We start from the raw sequence: 12,670 nt of genomic DNA, 5'->3' as shown, positions 1-12,670 counted from the left end.
TGGGTAAAGGAGATCTGGGGCGGTGTTCTTTTCGACCTACCTGTGGTCCATGTCCTCCCCAGAGGATGGTTTCCCCTTCATTTCTCCAAGGAAAGTCACACAAATCTGGTTTTGGGCAGATACTAGCATATTGAAATGGTCCCGGTCCTCCTCAAGAGATGGAGTCCCCTCTTCGACCCAGAACGTGAACAGATCGGAGCCGGACCAATTTGAGTACGCCTGCCAGGCCTACCACTGCCATTTTGGGCTGAAGAAGTATTCATTAGGATCGGAAATGCCCTGGGGACTTACCTGGATTACGATCGCTCATATGTTGAATCTGGGAACCGAACCCTAGCATGGATATTGGTCCATCTTGACACCCGTGAAGGACTTGAGGAACAGATCACTCTACAGTGGGAAAGGTGTATCAGAGTGCAGATATTGGACTATGAAGGAGTCCCCTTCCATTGCAGGCGATGTCACAAAGTGGGACACCTTGCGAAGGACTGCCCACTCAACAAGAAAGCAGAAGATACTCCGAGAGGTACCCCGGCTCCAACCAGGACGGCATCTCCCATTACCTCATGTCCTACCTCTTCGGGACTGCCCCCACCGTCAACCTCTCCTGTGGTCGATCCGGGACTTCGGCAACCCTCACCGCCAAGGACCAGGGCACGCTCGGCAGCAGAAGCTGGTATGGTCTCGGGTACTATTTCCCCACCCTTGCATTCTTCTTTTGATGTTATGAATGAGTATGGATCCTCCTCACAGACTTCCATGGTTCACTGTGCATTATCATCTCCCCCCGTAATCTGCACCACTGATCCCATCATTTCCACCTCCTCCCCCGTGGCTAGCCCCTCCCTGTCTCCCTCGGAGCCCTCCCCACCTCATTCATATTTTCTCCGGTCCAGGACTCTAGCCAAAGAGCCTCCTATCAGACATTCGGGTCTGGGCATTGCGGTACCTGAGGGGGGATCCATGAATACCAGAGGAAGAAAATCCCATCTCTCAAAGGCTATTAAACAAGCCGGGGCAGAGGTTGTATCAGGCCGGCAATCGACCATTGACGGGGTCCTTAGAGCAGGACACACCCCGAGAGGTGTTCCCCCATGAAGTGCCTATCCTTCAACTGCAGAGGATTGGCTAGTTCCTCCAAGAAACTAGCCATGAAGCGGCTCATTGAATCTGATCCTATCGATATCATCATGCTCCAAGAGACCCTCTGTTCTGCAGATCAGATTACTCGAGCCATGCAAGCTTTGACCCCTGGCTGGATCTTCTCTGCCATTGATGCCGTAGGCCGATCTGGAGGTCTGGCCATTGGTATCAACCCTCGCTCCATTAAGGTGGACTCGACTTGGGGAGGATCGGGTTTTCTAGGGCTTGACATATACTCTGCTGAACTTGGTATGAACCTTCGAATTGTCAATGTTTATGCCCCCTGCACCCAGAGAGAATCGTTCTGGCAGCATCTTCTACATCTCACTATGATGAATGAAGACCGGGTTGTTATTGGAGGAGACCTTAATTTCTCTCTGGGATTCAGGGAGTCATGGGGCTCGGCAGCTCAATTTGACCCCATTACCGACTACATGACCAATCTGCTTGAGCAAACTAATTTTATGGATATACCCATGCAGAGAATTCTTCCCACATGGAGGAATCGGCGGGTAGGGGATGCTGCACTTGCCCGCAGACTTGACAGATTCCTTATGAAGGAGACACTCCTTCAGCGTTTGCAACACTACAAACAATGGGTTGGCTCGGGGGGTTTGTCGGATCACACTCCAATATACCTGGAGATTCAGGGTCCATTCAAGAAACCCAAGGCACCTTTCAAATTTAATCATACCTGGCTGAAGGATCCATCATATGTCAAGATGATATCGGACTACTGGTCCTCACACCCTATCAATGACACAAAATCTCTTGTTAAAGGGTTCTGCAGGAATCTCTCTGAAATTAAACATATATCTATTGTTTGGGCAAAGGAGAAACAATCCCGAGACACTGCACAGCTTACCCATATTGAAGCTGAATTGAGCTCTCTCACTGACGAAAGGGGGCTAGGGTTCATAACAGTAGCAGATAAATGCAGGTTGATTGAATTGGAGAATCAAAAAGCAAAGATCCTCAAAGATAGAGAGGAATCCATTAGACTGAGGAGTAGGGCATTATGGATTCAAGCTGGGGATGAAAACTCGAAGTTCTTTCATAGTTTTTCCAAGAGCAGGAAAGTATCAAATACTATCTGGAAGCTCCCTACCCCGGATGGTGATATCGCAGATACTTTTAACAAGCTCGCTCATCTGGGCACCACTCACTTCAGGGAACTATACAAGTGTCCCCGTGAAGTAAATCTACCTGATATCATTAATGTGGCAAATCACTTCCCGAGATTTGTGGAGGAAGAAGACGTGGAGGCTCTAAATGATCCGGTCTCGGCAGAGGAGCTGGAAGGAGTGCTGAAATGGTTCAAAAAAGACAAGAGCCCTGGCCCGGATGGATGGACCATTGAATTTTATTTAGCCTTCTATGATGTCCTAGGACAAGATCTGCTTGGTGTGGTCGAGGAGAGCAGGACTTCTGGATCCATCTATCATGCCATCAATTCTACTTTCATTGCTCTTATCCCTAAATCTGACTCCCCTGAATCCTTCGATGATTACAGGCCTATCTCCTTGTGCAATTGCCTCTATAAAATCATCTCTAAGACCATTGCAAATCGACTTAGACCTATCCTCTCCAGATCCATTGCCCCGCAACAATTCGCTTTCCTTGAATCTAGGCAGATTCATGAGGCCATTGGTCTCGCCCAAGAAGCAATACACTCCATATGGTCCAGGCACCTTAAAGCCATCCTCCTCAAAATTGACCTCTCAAAAGCCTTCGACCGGGTCAGTTCGCTCTATATCAAAATGATCCTAATCCACCTTGGTTTTCCTCATGCCTACATCTCATGGATCATGGCCTGTATATCCTCCCCTACCTTCAGCATCCTCATTAATGGCTCGGCCTCCCCCTTTTTTCATTCCGAAAGAGGACTGAGACAGGGTTGCCCCCTATCTCCCCTGCTCTTCCTTTTGGTCATGGAAGGACTTAGCCACCTCATGGACTCTGCAAAAAGGGCTAGAGATGTAGGGGGACTCCGCATATCCGACCTATGTGCTCTCACTCATCTGCTCTTTGTGGACGATGTTCTCATCCTTCTTGATGGCAGTGTTCGAGACTCTCGGACTTTCTCAAAGATCCTACAACTATTCTCTGCTGCTACAGGTATGCTACCAAATCAGTTGAAATCAACCATCACTTGCACTCGCACTTCGGTACAGGAATCCCGGCTAGCCCATCAGGTATTCCCCTACAATGTTCTCCCTCTGGATAGAGGTCTCAAATATCTGGGTTTCAAACTGAAGCCTACTTGTCAAAGAATAGCTGATTGGGTCTGGTTGGTTGCCAAATTGGAAAAAAGACTCACAGGCTGGAGCTTCAGATTCCTCTCTAGGGCTGGCAGATTGGTGCTCATTAAATCTGTTTTAGAGGCTACCCCGGTATTCTGGATGGCACTTGCATGGATACCGAGGAATATCCTAGGACGACTTCAGCAGCTGTGCAACCGATACCTCTGGAATGGGAATCAGGATAAAAGAATATTTGCTTGGATTAGCTGGAAGAAAATATCTTTGCCCAAAAAATGGGGTGGATGGGGTCTCAAAGACCTTCCTGATTTCGCTATGGCTCTTGCTGCTAAGATGGGATGGACCCTATTAACCAGTCAAAACCTATGGGCACATGTATCCTATCACAAATACATCTGGCCCTAGAACATTATGGATTGGGCTAGATTACCAACTTGGTCATCGAAAGGATGCTCATCAATCTGGAAGGCCCTGATTCATTCCCTTCCCCTCATTAGAGATAATCTAGTATGGAGAATTAATGATGGTTCATCGCGCAGGATTGGCCTGGATCCGTGAATCAACAGTGGGGGCAGACACATCCTCAACCGTGACCTCATTACACACCTACATAATCGAGACATTCGGAATTTTGCCCATATCGCCGATCATCTGCGCACAGACATATTTTCCCAAGCTTGGAAATCGGCCCAGCAACTCGATCTCCCCCCGCAATGGCATCAAGAATGGAGTGACTATATTATTGCATTAACTGAATCCCATATCCGCATCAAACAAGGACCTGATGAACTCATTTGGTGTAAGGCGGATCATGGTATATACGCACCTAAGTTTGGATACAGAGCACTCATCACTCACAGAATACCTGATCCAATACCTTCGTGGTGGCATGTCATTTGGAAGTTAAAGGCTCCACCTCGCTCCAGATTATTTTTCTGGTGTGCCCTCAAAGGCATCGTCCCCACGGGCGAACATCTTACTCGCAGATCCATCTATGGTCCTTCCTGGTGTTCATTTTGCAAGGCGGCATCTGAGACCTCGGATCACATTTTTCTCCATTGTCCGGCTGTACACACTCTATGGAACAACATATGCACTCAATTGGGCATAGCGGGGAATTGGAATGGGGATGATCTCTCGGGTGCATGGACTGCATGGACTCACAGTCACCCGGGCTCCAAACTCTTAAACCTTCCCCTCGTGGCAACATGGTATACTTGGCTAGCGCGGAATCGTGTCATATTCGAGGATCAAGCTGTATTTTGGCCCCGGACAGAAGCTACCATCATCGCCGCGTATCAAGAATTACCCGACCCTCCCCCCCCTCGAACCAGGTCGATACAGGCACTGCCCACTATTGACAAATCGACCCCGTGGGCCTTCTTCGATGGGGCAGCAAACCAAACGGGTTGTGGAGGTGGATTCGTACTGCATATAAATGAACACCACAGATACCTTGTAAAAATGGGATTCGGCAGAGGATCTAATAATTTTGCTGAGCTCTCTGCCATTCGAAATCTATTGCATTTCGCTTTAACACATCAGCATACAAATCTTAACATATTTGGGGATTCAATGATGGTTGTTAACTGGATCAATAATGTCACTACATGTCATACACACACTCTCAGCAATATATTATATGATGCTCTCACACTCAAAGCAGCATTTAATCATTTCTCTTGTTTACACATTTACAGAGAACATAACAGCGAGGCTGACAAATTATCCAAAGAGGCCTCGATACTACCCAGAGGCGAATGGCTAATTGTGGAGCAGAAAGGGACTGAAGAACGCAGGTTTTATCATAGGCCATACATAGACCAGAGAGAACAGAGGGACAACAGTCCCGATAGCTGACAGTAATGGATAGTATTTTTTGTCATGATGGGAAACTGTACATAACTATGGTTATTATTTTGTATGCAAATGGATCCTATGCGATCACGAACAGGCTAAAACAGCCAGACATATACATTTATCTAGCTCTTTTTTGTAATATGCTCTGATACAACACCCTGCGAGGTGAATTTTGTATGAACATCACAGCAATGCCAACGGCATCTACTATACGTAATTTTCTAATCTTAATGAAAATTACTGATTTTTCCAGTGGAAAAAAAAAGAGATATAATCACATACATCCGCACATCAAATAAACATTGTAATATAAACCCATATCGTAACACAATATAATTAGATGCATTAACAGAGACTAAATACAAAGTAATTGCAGAATACTCCTCTTTATTGATATCTCCAGTTTAATACAGACTCTATCCACCCTGCACACATAGCTGCAGGGGTCCGCACACTCAGTTGTAGACTTCTACCCTAGGCCTCTGTGCACTCAGTTGCAGAGCCTCTACCTATGCTAAGACACTCGCTCTTAGCCCTTCACAGACTCATCAAACACTTCTTCTTAACTACTAACTCTTTTCTTCTTCTCCTTAGAGCTTACTTACTTAGCTCCTTTTTATAAAATCCCATGGTCCGCGGACCATAGGTAGATCATTACAACCGACTTGACACTTTACAAAATAAGGGTGGACAACCCTTTATGACTTTTGACACCTTCGTGCTCCACGACCACAAAATGTGGAGACTATACAACTTTAATACAAAATTGTCCCAAAACATGGGCTTTTAGCCCTGAAACTGCTCTTGGGGGAACCCGTTCCCAACTGGCCCCCAACACAAACATGGTGACTCGCCCTCTAGTCACTTTGTAGGTGCACATATCTTGGCGCGAAGACCTCTCAACTCGACCTGTATGACTACCACCTTGACGGTGCACTGCCCAACTACTTGATTCACTTCTTCAACCAATTTCTTTGTTGCTAGTCTTGAGCTGTCAACATAAAGCTTCTGATGAGTCGCCTACAGACTAGCAAGCTTACCTTCAATGGAGGCTGTGATCAAATAGGCCTTGTCCAACAAAGGATTCAAGCATGCATTCAACACTACCTCTTTGTGCTAGGCTACATGTACCTGTTCCTTTAGTGTTTTGACCTCATGTAGCTTCACAACTCTCTGTGTGAGGGTGACAGTGTGTGTTGTTCCTTTCACCACGTCATAGAACTATTGTAGTTCTCGTGCCTCTATCTCTAGCCTCTGTAGATTAGGATCTTCTTGCAGACTGGTCAGTACTTCGAACAATTGTTCAAATAGCCTTGTGCAGTCTGCTATTGCACTGTCTACTACTGTTATCACCTCTGTGACATTTTTTGTGTGCTGCTCCTTTAATTCATGCGGAGTTGAAGGTTGGGCCTTCAACTGCAGTTTTTCAATCTAGAGGTTCAACTCCAGCTTAACCTTGGCCAACTCTGTGCAAGCGTCATACACCCCTGTAGAAAGTTTGCGAATGCACACCTCTACCGGTTCTCCCTCAGGAATGGCCAACTCCAAGACCATTTGACATGCTTCCTCCATGACTTGAACTGTGCACTTGTTTTGGTCAGTTACATCGTTCATGGTGGCAATGGAAGAGTCTCACTATTGGGCCATCTACACATTATTGATCTTCTGCTCATTGATCACTTGCAAAGCATGCTGTTTAAGGGCCCTCAGCTCCATGATCACCCCATCCTGTAGTAGGTGGAGCACCTCGCCAGGAAGAACTGCCAAGTTTAGCCCCACTACCTTGAGGGCACTAATAGTGGGCTTGTAGTTTTGATTTTTGTGATCAGTGCTCCCTCTGAAAACACTATCATTCGGGAGTCCTTCACGTGCATAATCCAGGCGGCTTCTGAAGTACCGATGGTGAGGCTAGTGGACGTCGTGCCGGTCTATTATGCACAGATCTATGGCTCATGCAGACCCATATTGATGGCCCCCAATAATTGACATTGTTGCTACTCAAACTGTTGTAGTACCTCCACAGTATCTCCAATGTCATTCAAATCTCCCTTTGTTAGGGTGATTGGGTCCAGCAATGTTTTACTGGCCTTGGATTTCTTCCACGGCCCAACTTTTTCCTATCCTCTTGGATGCTTGATACGGAACGACACCATTTACAGGTCTACTCCATGTTGCTCTGTCTTCTCATCCATTTCTTCCTCTGTTGCGGGTGAGGGCTACATCAGAACTTTGTCAGAGTCATGCTCTTCTCCACCTATCTACTCTTCCACCTGATGTAAGGCATCGCACTCTGCTTGGGCATTTTCATCGGCCTCCTTCTTCCTCTTCTCGGCTAGCTACGCCATCTTGAGTTTGGCCTCGTCCTTTTTGCACTGCGCAACAGATTTGCTCGATCCCACCACCAAGTCTGAGGTAGTACGCCACTTTGCCAGCCAATGATCAAGAAATGCATTGATCGATTCATTAGTTGCCAAGTAAGGCAAGTCATGCCACTTCTACTCAAAGTCCTTCCATGCCTTGATCAATATGCACTGAAAGTCTGCCTTGAACTCCACGTACTCCTATAGTTTGGAAAAAACTATAGGCGACAATCATGGCTTGCGATTGATAGCCATGTGTATATTCATTTCCATCAAGATCCTAAATATCTTGATATCGTTGATGCACTGAGCATCCTTGGTTGCCCATAGCAAATCATACTTTGCTACTTCTGGCAGGTCTGGAACAACTAAGGGGAATTGACTGTCTTTAGGCAGCTCCTAAGCTACGAGCACAATGGATAGCAAGGGTCAAACATAGTGGAATGTCTCCCTGAGCTCCTGTGCCTTGCGGTAGTTTGCGAGGAAATCACAACAGAGATAGCATGCCTAATTAAACTGAACTCCTTATGTGCTTTGGGCCGCTAGAGCAATGACAGGTGTTGGCACTTCATTTGCGCAAAACTTCTGCATAAATTTTCCTGCCAAAATCTACATGGCCACCTTGACCATAGGATCACAGATACTCGAGATTGCATAGCCTCGTGGCTTCTTCATGAGCTTGAATTTCTCCTTGATGGCCTCCACAAGGGTATGCTTGCCACCGCCACCTTTTCTGCCAAACATCATGGCCAGATTTTCCCCTATATATGGCAGTTGTACGACCCTATGGATCAAAATGTCAATGATGGGTATCAGCTCCTCCAGCCACAGACACCCATCATGCACCAAGCATAGCATCTACTTGATTACCAACAATATAATTAGTGTGTGATTGTAGTGTGGAACCCATAGCAAGTTGAGAATACCTAACTTGTCTACACCCTTGAGCCACTTCTGCGGTTCCAACGCAGTCATCCCGGTGGTTGTATGAACAATGCAGTGCATTAGCTGGTCTATCGCAAAGTGAGGGAACATCTTAGTGTCAGCTAAGTACCAATCTTCCAATTTCAATAGTGGAACCCTCCCTAAGCACGGTCCTTCAAAGACAATCTCGTCTGACAACAGAGGTATGTACAAGGCAAACTTGCTTTTGTCAATGTCCTTCGGCACCTCGGTCTTGCCCTTGCGTGGAGGGACATATTCGGGCAACTTAATAATAGGGTCAGAACCCTTGACTTCAACGTCCTCCACTTCCACCCCTGTATCCTCATCATCCATTGGGATGTCCTCAATTTCTTTTTCCTCCAGTTCCAAGTTAATAGTTTTTCCCTTTTCCTGTGCAATGGGCTTGTACTTCTGTGAGATTCTTTTAGGCGTCACACGCATGGGTGTCATAGCGTTCTTGCCCTTCTTATCCTTTGCACTCTCCTTGGTCGGGGTAGGCTTCAGTCTAGGTGTCCATGGTGACTTAGGGACTTCAGCTACTACCTCTGCAACCTCTGGAGCAACTCTCTCTACCTCCATACCAACTTCTGGCACAACCCCCTCAGCTGTCACTACTTCGGCGTCCATAGCTTCTGATCCTAAGATAATGTCACAGATGAAATTGTGGTTGGACTCTAGAAATCGATCAAATGCTAGGAAGTCAAGCAATTCTTCAAAAAAAGAGCAGTTCATACATGTCTGAGAGCTCACCAAGTCAATGCTCAAAATTCCAAGTGTTTTTCATTGGGTAGCCACATGTAATTTATAGGCCATTTTGAATTCAAATCCAACCGGTTCCCCCAAATTTGGTTCATTAACGCCAGATTGGTAGTAGATTTTCAAGGATCTTACCCATAAATTTCATCTTAAATGATGCCTCCCCACTCCATTTTGCCACATTCTTATCGTCAAATCATGAACAGTGACTTTAATGGTCACTTTCTGGCTGACCTGCATGGTTTTTCCATGGGTAGCGCAACTCTCTTCGCATTGTTGAAAACCCTGTGAAATCTCCTTGTTCCGCGCAATCCCCTGATCATGTAGTTTCCCAACCCAGGCAGTGTAGTTTATAGTCTCATGCCTCCTTTCAGTATCCTAGAGCGCTAAGACTATGCTACCTTCATATAGTCACCTAGCCTAATCACCAGTGTGTGGCTTCAATCGGTTACCATTTACCTTTCCTGGGAAGGCATCTCCATTCAATTTAACCAACTGAACTACTCCACCATCAATAATCTCCTTAATGACATAGGGCCCCAACCAGTGCATCCTAAATTTCCTTGGAAATTTATCAAACTTGCTAGCATATAACAAAACTAGATCATTTACCTTAAAGGTGTGCAGTCTAATGTGTTGATCATGCCATGATTTTCCGTGCTTCTTCCATACTTGTTGGTGAAATCTAGCTAGAAACCTTTCTTCCTCATGCTCAGCAAGCTGCGCGAGCCTCTCTTCTAGGGCTTCGCGATGCGTCATACCCATGAATGCTGCTATGCACAGACTAGGCACAATGTATTCCATTGGGATCACTATTTCAACACCATATACAAGCCTAAAGGGTGTCTGTCGAGTCAACTTTTTGCACGGCATTTGATAAGCCCATAGTACTGCGGGTATGCACAGGTCCCAATCATTTCGCTGAGCATTGCAAACCTTGGTCAGAGTGTTCTCAAGTACCTTATAGAATGCTTCCACCATCCCATTAGCATGTGGGTGATAAGGCATTTTGTTCTCGTGATATACTTGAAATTCTTTCATCATTGTGCTGATCATTTCATTCAGAAAGTCCGTACCATGACCACTCATCAAAATATTTGGACACCAAAATCACGATAATACATACTCAAAAAGAAACTTCACAGTGGTTGCGCCTATGCAATCCTTCATAGGTTGTGCCTCCACCCATCGCATCAAATCATCAGTCACGGCGATAATGTACCGCACACCCGTCTTCTTTCCTTGAGGCTGAATGGGTCCCACAAAATCTATTTCCCATTTCTTGAAAGGTTGTAATGTCATCTATGGGTTCAGAGGCAGCTCATCTCTCTGCAATGGCCTGCCAATCCTTTGACACACATTGAACGCCCTACACTAGGCTTTTGAATCCTTATGGAGGGTTGGCCACCACAACCGTGTGCGTAGAATCTTCTATGCAGTCGCCCTTCCTATGTAATTCCCTCCTGTGTCACCCCCATGAGCATCCACGAGGATACCGCTTCTTTCAAACTCTAGTACATATCGTCACAATACTTCATCAGACCCCATTTTGTACAGATGTCTGGCAATGACATAAAAGTTGATTGCGTGCACCACTAACTCCTTTTTCTGCTAGGTGGTGTAACCTTCTGGGGCAGTTCATGTCGTTAGGAGGTGTATGATGTCTTCAAAGTGACCATCCATGACATGCACTACAAAGAGTTGCACGTCAAGTAATCCTTCCTCCAAATTAGTGGGCTCTTCTCCCATTTCGATGTGCGACAGATGGTTTGGTCCCGCGTTCAGTCGTCCAAGCTTCACAATAACTTCAAAATCATACTCCTGGAATAATAACAACCACCTGTAGATTCTCCCCCCAACACAGGCTTATTGACGAGGTATTTCAATGCCGAATGATTCGTATACATCGTAAATTTTCCACCCAACAAATAATGTCTAAACTTTTGGAGCATGTATACCATGGCTAGTCCTTCGTGCTCGGTAGTGGAATAGTTATTCTCATCCTTGGATAACCTCCTGCTTACGAATGTTATAGGATGGTTCAACTCTCCTTCACTAGTCTATGTCAATACCTCTCCCAGTGTTATACATGATGCGTCTACATGTACATGAAACTCCTTCTTCCAATCTGGAAAGACTAAAATCGTTGCGGTGAACATTTTTCCTTTCAGCACATCTAAGCTTTCTTGACTGTCGTCATTCCAACAGAATGTGATATCCTTTTTCAACAACTTCTCCATAGGCGCAGTGATCTGGGCATAGCCCTTGATAAACTTCATGTAGTACCCAGTATGTCCCAATGTTGCATGCAGCTATTTCACACTCCTTGGTGCCCCCAGGTTAATTATCATTGCAATCTTCGTAGGGTCTACCATCAATCCCTGTCTGCATACCACATGACCTAGTAAAGTCCCAAAAGGGACACAAAACAAACATTTATGCAGATTGAGTGCAATCTGGTACCTTCAACAAGTATCTAACATTAATCGCAAACTTGCCACATGGTGTTTTACCAACCCAAACACAGTCTAGTCATCAAAGCACACCTCCAAAAACTTATGAATGAAGTCTTTCAATGCAGCAATGACTACGTGCAAAAAAATCACAGGTGTGTTCTTTAATCCGAAATGCATTATGACGTACCGAAAGAATCCCCATTCAGTCGCAAAGATTGTCTTACTTTTATCTTCAGGCACGATTTTGATCTGATGGTACCCAGAGAACCCATCAGTGAAGGAGTATGCATCTTGGCCACCTACATTATCCAATACCTCATCAGTGAACAGAGTCAGGAAAGGATCATGCATGCAACAGTCATTCAACTTCTTGAGATCTATGCATATCCTTATTTCATACTTCTGCTTCTTTTCCTGTACCACCATTTGGCTCACCTAGTCAGATTCCTCTATGGGCTCAATGACGCCTACTGCGAGCATCTTATCTAACTCTAAGTGGACATTATCCTTATACTTCAGATTGAGATGGTAAGGTCTTTTCTTAACTGGCTTCGCGTCCAGTTTTAGCGTGATCTTCATAATGCCTAGGTCTCCTATTATCCCCTTTAACTCCCTAAACTTGGTAGGGAACAAATCCTGGTATTTGTGGAACAATTTGGTGACCCTATATATCATCGCGTCATCCCAGTAATCTCCAATCTTCGTGAATTTGGGCTCCACATCTGTGCCAATATTTATCTGTTTAGTTTTCAGCGGCGCGGTTATATCAGGATTCTCGATCAGCTGTCCCTCGACCTTGCAGTGACCCTCAGTTTCAGGGATATTAATCTTTTAGGGGTCCTAGTATTCTTCTTCAACAGTCACATTATAGCATTCCAGCACGTGGCTC

This window comes from Pinus tabuliformis, chromosome 8 (genome assembly GCF_031772625.1).
Source record: "Pinus tabuliformis cultivar Carrire ecotype Pingquan chromosome 8, CPIR1, whole genome shotgun sequence".
NCBI lineage: Eukaryota > Viridiplantae > Streptophyta > Pinopsida > Pinales > Pinaceae > Pinus > Pinus tabuliformis.
This window is presented reverse-complemented; position numbering follows the sequence as displayed.